General features: G+C 35.0%; 1 pseudogene; it reads left to right on the forward strand.

The window, feature by feature from the left end:
- Window positions 1-3,936: 3,936 nt before the first annotated feature.
- Window positions 3,937-7,185, forward strand: LOC148998872 (caffeic acid 3-O-methyltransferase-like; annotated as a pseudogene).
- The last annotated feature ends 1,004 nt before the right edge of the window (window positions 7,186-8,189 follow it).

The raw sequence follows: 8,189 nt of genomic DNA on the forward strand, positions 1-8,189 counted from the left end.
AGTAATGTATCTCTAAAAGCACTCAACCAAGATTGAAGAGGTTCCTTAGGTGGCGTAGTGGTTCTTTTGAGCATTTAAGCAAACATATAGTGTGCATTCATGTACAAGGAGCAAGAGAATTATAAAAGAAGGGGAATCACATCAAGAGCGCGTTTATTCATACTCAGTTTCCTGAGTCGATTAATGGCGTGGAAGACTCTATGAATGGGAAATCCGTCGCCCATCCAGCTCTGGAAGGCAGACATAACGGGTTGTCCTCTGGCAAGCTTCTCAATCTTGTAAGACAAGCAGTTCCTAATCTCCTCCTCCTCCCTAAGTTCTTGGGTTTGGTGTCCCACAGAAGAAACATCTGGATTTTGGGTGTTGAAGCCGAAAGAAGAAGAAGATATAATTGGTGGAATGGTGGGAGAATGAGTCTTCTACATATAAGGGTTCTCCGTTGCTGATTTGTTGCTATTTTTAGGAGTTGATCATTGTAAGAGTAGTTGCTATTTTGTAGGAGGTTGAGTCCCGTTTGAGAGTTGTTTTGTTTTTAATTTTGATAGGACTCTGTTAGTTATTGATCTCTTTAAAAAGGCATTACAGCTGGTCTTTTGTATTCGATTAAGTGAAGAATTATTCTGGAGTTTTTCCTATCACTCTGTTCTTGCTCGTCTTCTTTCATTTTGTTCCAACAGTTATTCCTTCCCTTTACACCACAAACCCACTACATTCATTCTACTAAATTGATCTGCTGCTAAAAAATCTCTCTCATGTTGCAGCTTTGAAAAAAGTCACCAGAGGAGCCCATCGGTGATTTTTCGGTGAAGGCAAGGTGAACACTGGAGGGATTAGAGGAGTTTGTATTTCCGGTTTACGATTTGATTCTCATGGAGATGAACAAGAATTAATTTTGTAAATTTAAAAAGTATAAGGGACGAATAATTGTAATTTATAAAAGCCTTATTATATATAAAAACTTATTAAAAGAATCTAAACCATTCATTTTTTTCAAACCACGTGGCACATTCTGACGGCTGCGCGGATGGATACCCGAGCAGCCGCGAACAAAAATCCCCAATCTCATCCATATGAAGGACTTAATAGTTTTTTGACATCTACAATGAAAGGAGGGCTAATAATAAGAATAAAAATAAAAAGCTCACAAACATAGAAACACGTGCAACAAATCTAAACTTGAGCGAAGACAAACATGTTTTTTAATAGAAGCGGCCACATAACCTTTTGCTTATTCCTTTGCCAACCACTAAGTCAAAGAGAGGGATTGGCTTGTTCTTGTAAAGGGAAATTAAGAAATCTTGTACGCTACCGAGTAGCACTGGAAAGATCCCTCAAAAAGAACCTGTAACATATACATCTAAGTACTCCAAATCTTAAAGAAAAAAAAATTTGTGTTTCAAATTTAATTGATCATAACTATCCGAAGATACTAATATATATATTGGACTATAGGTGAATGCACTAAGTTGCTTCTTGTGGTTATAGTAGGCCTAGCGTCTTGGATTATGATTTTTCCTTGAGAGTTGAAATATACTACTGTTGCACTCGAATTTGACTCAATTAGAGTAAAGTGCGACATGTTTTAGCTAGAAAAGATTGAAGTTTGTTTTATCCTTATATGAGATAGGATCTTACATTAAGATACAAGAGACTGTTAGGAAAAATAATCTCTTATAATTCATTTATTCTAATTAAATGGTAGTATTTAATTTATTAAGTCACCACTTAAACTGAGGAACCCTTTACAATTCTTTAGCCACCCTCCACTGCTTGGCTTAGAGATATTTGCTCTGCAGCTTCAGTCTTTCCATCTAAATAAATGGATTTTCAAGCCAAAAGGAAAAAAGAAAAAAGAAAAGTGATCATTGAAAGAAGATCTGACTTTTTTTGTAGATATAGTTTTGTGCTTATATAACTTCACATGATGATCCAAACATTTTCTATTTATCTCATAGAATGGTCTTTCTATTTGTAGCATACAATCTATATTGCTTCTATAAATACTTAGTTTATTGAAATTCCATGTCTTAGGGTCAGCATTAAGAGATGCACACTTTCACAAACTACTAAATGAATGCCTCATTTGTTGTCTCCTTTAATCACTCTTAATTGAAAATAGGTTGTGTTTAGAATATTTTCTAGTGGAAACCACGAATACGAAAGAGGACGGCTAAAAAATTAAAATGCATTAATATTTTACCAAACATTTTCTTAGTTGAACATCTTATAGATGGTCAAACAAACATCTTTTCTATTTTCTAATGTTGAGAGTTCTAATTCTTTTATTTCTTTTATATTAGCAATCTAGAGGTGCCCATTTTTTCAGAAGTCTCTATCCCTCTCTTTGCGTTTGTGTATTTGCATAGTATGATAATTATGTGTCAACAAATCATATATTGACATGTGAAGAAACATCGATTGAGGTTATTTATAGGGAGACCCGTTGATCAACCTACAATTCGATTATGACATCACAGAAATGTAGGACATGCAACAAAAGAGAGGGGCACGAACTCTAGCAAAGATAGTAGGCATTTGTTAACAACAAAAAATAAATTGTTCCTTGTTAGAAGGGAAATATGTATAATGGAGAGGGATCCTCTAACATTAGGGAGGATCGATAAGAATCACTTAGATTGAGATTCGGATAATTTGTTGGCTTCATAGCCAAACAAGAAATCTAAAACTAAGTGTTCCTCCCTTTCTAGACTCTTATCATTGATAAATTGTCTTTGACATTATGGTGTGATAATATTGGTGCAATATATTTACGTGATACTTTGGTCTTTCGGTGGTGGTTGAGATTGGCTTCCATTCATTTGCTAGAAAATATTTTCAAACACGAGCGTGTATTCTATTCAGCTCTATGATGTATCACTCACCCACTTCTGTGAGAAATTAAAGTTCCATACACTGAAAGTCCTTGAACTTGAGGAGGTGTATCAACCAATATTGAGTTTTAGTGCTTATATAGGAATCGATATTCAATTATCAAACCTTTAAGGGAAAATCATATTCCTAATCTTTCGTCAATCTATATCTGTTATCTTTATATATTAATCTCTTTAATCCCTTGTCAATTCATTTTTCCAATTTCTTGATGTCTTTACCTAGTCTATACCGGCAACTGTTGCCATCAATTGGTTGTGGGGGGAATTAGTGAGCTTGACTGGAGTCCAAATCTGTGAATCAATCACTTAGAATTTTTTTTTTCTTTTTTTTTTTCATTTGCACAAAAACTAAGGTTATTTATGAAAATAAAAATACAAAGTGATTGGCTTATAGGTGTATAACAAATTTGAACTTGAGTGAGGACAAACCTAATCTAGAATACAAGAGCCCACATCACCATTATTTGTTCCTTCACCAACCACTAAAGTCAAAGAGAAGAATTGGCACTTGGTCTCTTGTGAATTTATATTGTCATCCTTACTAAAACAAAATCTTAAATTTCTTCTTTCTTCTTCTATGATCAGTTCATTCTTCTTTCTCTCTTCATTATTTTATATTGTATAGAATAATTCAACTAATGGTATATTTGTCATTTCCTTTAACCAACTCAATGTTCTAATGGAAAAAAGGGTGCGACTACGAATTTGAAGAGTTTTCGGGTGTCTATGCTTTTTGGCAATTATCTTGGAGTGTCTTTGAAATTTAAAAAAAATATATAAAAGATCGCTTAAATTACCAAGTGGCATTAGAGAGCCCCCTCAAAAGCGAATCTGTAAGACATGCATCTTACTACTTCAAATATTATTTAAAAAGAAAAATATCCTGCAATGCCACAGTTCATGCCTAAGCTTTGTTCGGTGGTGACGAATCATGATACAAACTAAAGCATTAATTGTGATTTTTATGATTTCGGGTTGGTGAGCTCTTCACTATTAATTGAACTAACGACATCTCTCTTCACCCCAGAAACCCAAGTTTCCAAGCTTACCAGAAGGAAAGAATCCAAAGTGCTAAGAAACAGATTTCCATGGATTCAACCAAGCAACAGTTGCAGTACGAAGATGAAGAAGCTTGCTTATATGCAATGCAACTCGCAAGCTCTTCAGTTCTTCCCATGGTCTTGAGATCGATTGTCGAGCTCGGAGTTCTCGAGATCATCGATAAAGCAGGTCCAGGAGCTGAAATGTCACCTTCTGAGATTGCTTCTCAGCTTGGAGCACAAAACCCAGATGCCCCAGTTATGATTGATCGTGCCCTTAGACTCTTAGCCAGTTATTTAGTTGTCACTTGTTCACTGAAGACAAATGAAGATGGAAAGGTTGAAAGGGTTTATGGACCAGCTCCAATCTGCAAGCTTTTCCTTAAAAATGAAGAGAAGGGATCACTGGAGATGTTGATGCTTATGCATCAAGACAAGGTCACCATGCAGGGCTGGTACAGATGAATTCAACTTCCTGATTTAAATTTTTTTATGTTTCTAGTTTGATTTTATTTTAAATATATCCGTTTTTTTTTTTTTTTTCTTCTTCTTTTTCTTCCATAAAAAAGGGCGTACCCAGTACCGAAGCTCCCATACGGTGGGGTCTGGGGAAGGGACTTTCTAGGCAGCCTTACCCCACCTTTTTTTGCAAGGAGGCTGATTCGAACCTGTAACCTCCAGCGCACAATGGAGAGACTCCACCATTGCGTCAGGCCCGCCCTTCAATCATATTACAGTTGGTCTGGGAGTTGCTCCCATAAGTGATAAGCTTAGAGAAAGTCGTTTGAGGTGGCACGGCCACGTTCAACGGAGACCTATAAATGCTCCTGTACGGAGAAGTGATATAATCCATATTGAAGGAACTAGAAGAGCTAGGGGTAGACCTAAGATAACCTTAGGAGAAGTGGTGAGAAAGGATATGTATAGCTTTAGCTTAGGCCTTGTATCTAGTATGGCATCGAACAGAACTGATTAGAGGGCAATAATCCATGTAGCCGACCCCATTTAGTTGGGACAAGGCTTATTGTTGTTGTTTTCTTCCATTGATTTGGGAGTTAGAGGGAGAATAATGTGCTTTCCTACTCTTTTGAACCACACATAGTGATGGAGCTTGCCTGTAAATATTGAAAAAAAATCGGAGGTAAATTTTTCAGTAAGTCCCATCAGGGGTTCCCACTCCCATTGCGTGATTCAAAAATTTCAAAGGAGTACATTGTTCTCTGAAGGAGCTATCCGAACTCTTGATTTGGCTATTGGTGTCATTCACCATGTCATACCATGTTTAGTTGGAGTTTAAAGTAATTTATATATATATATATTTTTTTTTTCAATTTTATTTAAATTATATCCAACATGAATCAATATATCTTTAATTTTATTATATTATTTTGCTGATATTTAATCAACGAAAGAGAGATGCTAGTAAATTATACTCTAGATGCAAACTCTCTCCTTTCAATATAAAATTTTAAAACAAGTGATTATGCAGATGATAATATTATTATTTGAGCAATCAAACATACATTCTACGATGTAAATTCTATTATGCTTGCATTCCTCAAAACTTAGTGTATTAAGATTATATTCTATATTTTCAAATATTATATCAACTATATGCCTTCTTATTGTTAAAATAATAAGATTAAGTGATAACTTAACCATTTATCATAGTTTTCAAAATTCTTATATTGCCCTCTTTTACATTTAAATCCCATTTAATTTAAAAAATAAAATAAAATAAAGAAGAGGGAGGCGAGAAGAGAAACCATGATTGAAGTTGGAATACTTTTCAATTTTCCTTTTTATTCCCTCTTCACTTAAAACAAGATAGAACAAAGACAAATATGTTTTTTTTTTCTATTTAACACTAACAGATATAATAGAATAATATTCAAGGATAAAAACGCAATAGTATCCTCGTATTATTATTATTAGAAAAGTAATAATCATGCTAATTTCATTGAAGATTAATAAGAATTTAGATAAACATTTTCTGTGTACTAAATAATTTTTTTAAAAAACCTCTTTTTTTTTTGTAGGTTCCACATGAAAGAAGCCATTCTTGGAGGTGGAATCCCATTTAACAAAGCATTTGGAATGACAGCATTTGAATATCAAGGTGTGGATCCAAGATTCAATGTTCTTTTCAATGAGGCAATGAAAGGCCAAACCATCATTACCATGAATAAACTTCTTGAGACATACAAAGGGTTTGAAGGCCTGAACTCAGTAGTAGATGTTGGTGGTGGATTTGCAGTTGCCCTTAGAATGATTACTTCCAAGTATCCATCAATCAAGGGTATTAATTTTGATTTGCCCTATGTTGTTGCAGAAGCACCATCATATCCTGGTAATATTCTTTTTGTTATCAACATTATCTTCTTTGTCTACTTTGTTTTATATAGTCTATCACACAATGGCTGAGGATCCCAGGTAAGAGCAGAATGATAGATCTATCGTCTTGTGTTTGAATGGTACGAGCAGGTGTGGAGCATGTTGGAGGGAGCATGTTTGATAGTGTTCCAAAAGGAGATGCCATCTTTATGAAAGTGAGTTTTATAGTTATGAGTCTTCATAAAATTTTAAAAGAAATTGAATAGAAAGAAAATCAAATAGAAACAAATGCCTAGTTCAAGTGGTGAGATGAATTGGAATCTTCTACCGTTGAGATAGAGGGTACCATGACTATGACATCCATCACTACAAATTAAGTATGTGACTCATCTCTGAATAATGAAAAGGTAGACTCCCTCTCGATGTACTTTTTGCACAGTAGTTGCAGATTTTTAATTATGTAGAGGTAGTAAGATCAAAGATGTCTTGAATTCAAACATTTATTCCTCCATATCTCTCCCTCCAAAAAAAATGACCTTCCTGACTGTATGGTAAAAATATCAACTTTAATGTACTTACTGACATATTGATTTGTCGTAATTGTTTTTGCATGAGATTTACAGTTGATATTGCATGACTGGAGTGATGAACATTGCTTACAAATTCTGAAGAACTGCTATGAAGCATTAGCGAGAAGGTGGAAAAGTGATAATAGTTGATGCGGTTCTTTGAAAGCTGCAGAAACTAACCGTGTAGCTCGAGCTGGATATCAAATTGACAATTTAATGATGATGATAAACCCTGGTGGAAAAGAAAGAACTGAGAATGATTTTAAAGAACTTGCCAAGGCAACTGGGTTTCGTAGTTGTCAACTGGTTTGCCCTGTGATTAAGCTTTGGGCTATCGAATACATAAAGTAAGCCATGAATGCAAGTTTTACGTTGATTAAAATAAGCACGGATTTCTTGCTTGGTCAGTACAAGACGTAAGTTTCCCTCTGACTGGAAGAAGCACTTATTGCTTGGTTGTATTATTTTTGATGATTAGGTGATCCCTTATAGTGTTTGTTTGGCCAATGGTTTCACAGCTGGTGAGATCATACGCCCCGGCATGGAATCTTGTATCTTTTTCATTCTAATGAAAACACACACACTCTCTCTCTCTCCATTGTTATGTTAAAGTTATAGGTTGCGTTGTACTAGAAAATGCCTTTCTCTGCCAACACAGAGCTGTTCTAGTGGTGAAACCAACACTTATTAGTGAAGAGGTCGTGGGTTCGACCCTTGCTGAGGCATATTAATATCTCCATCCCTCGGCTTAACAAAGCCCCTTTGTACCCTAAAAAAAAAAAAGGCCTCTCTCTCTCTCTCTCTCTCTCGCTCTCTCTCTCTCTCTCTACATTTTTATGTTAAAGTTATAGGTTGTGTTATACTAGAAAATGCACAAGGTCGCCCAAGTAATATAGAAGTATGAGGGGTGTCATTCCCACAAGGATCGAAAAAAGTCAAATTACATACGAACTTAAAAAACACATAATTATCTAGTGAGCAAAACTGAGAATTAGCTACTAATTATACTAACAGAATCACGAATGAAATACTAAGCAAATCAATAAACGAAAATACTTGAGTTTTGATATCACCAAACATGTCATAAATTATTAGTCTCTCCTCTTCTTATAATCAATTTCCTCTCTATCCTTGCTCACATGATTACTAAATTAGATCATCCCACTTGTTACTCTTGAGGGTCCCTAATACACAAAGTCCCTTCTACTTGTTATGCATAGAAGAGTAATTCAATGCATTGCATGAAACATAGAATGCTTAGACACTGTCAACAAACCGTTTAACCTATTATGCATGAGATATAATTTATGATTCATCAACTCTATGTCTGGTATGTATTCTCCATTGTTACATGT

Source organism: Hakea prostrata, unplaced genomic scaffold (assembly GCF_041222555.1).
Source record: "Hakea prostrata isolate BN-2017 unplaced genomic scaffold, UWA_Hpros_2 contig_103, whole genome shotgun sequence".
Lineage (NCBI taxonomy): Eukaryota > Viridiplantae > Streptophyta > Magnoliopsida > Proteales > Proteaceae > Hakea > Hakea prostrata.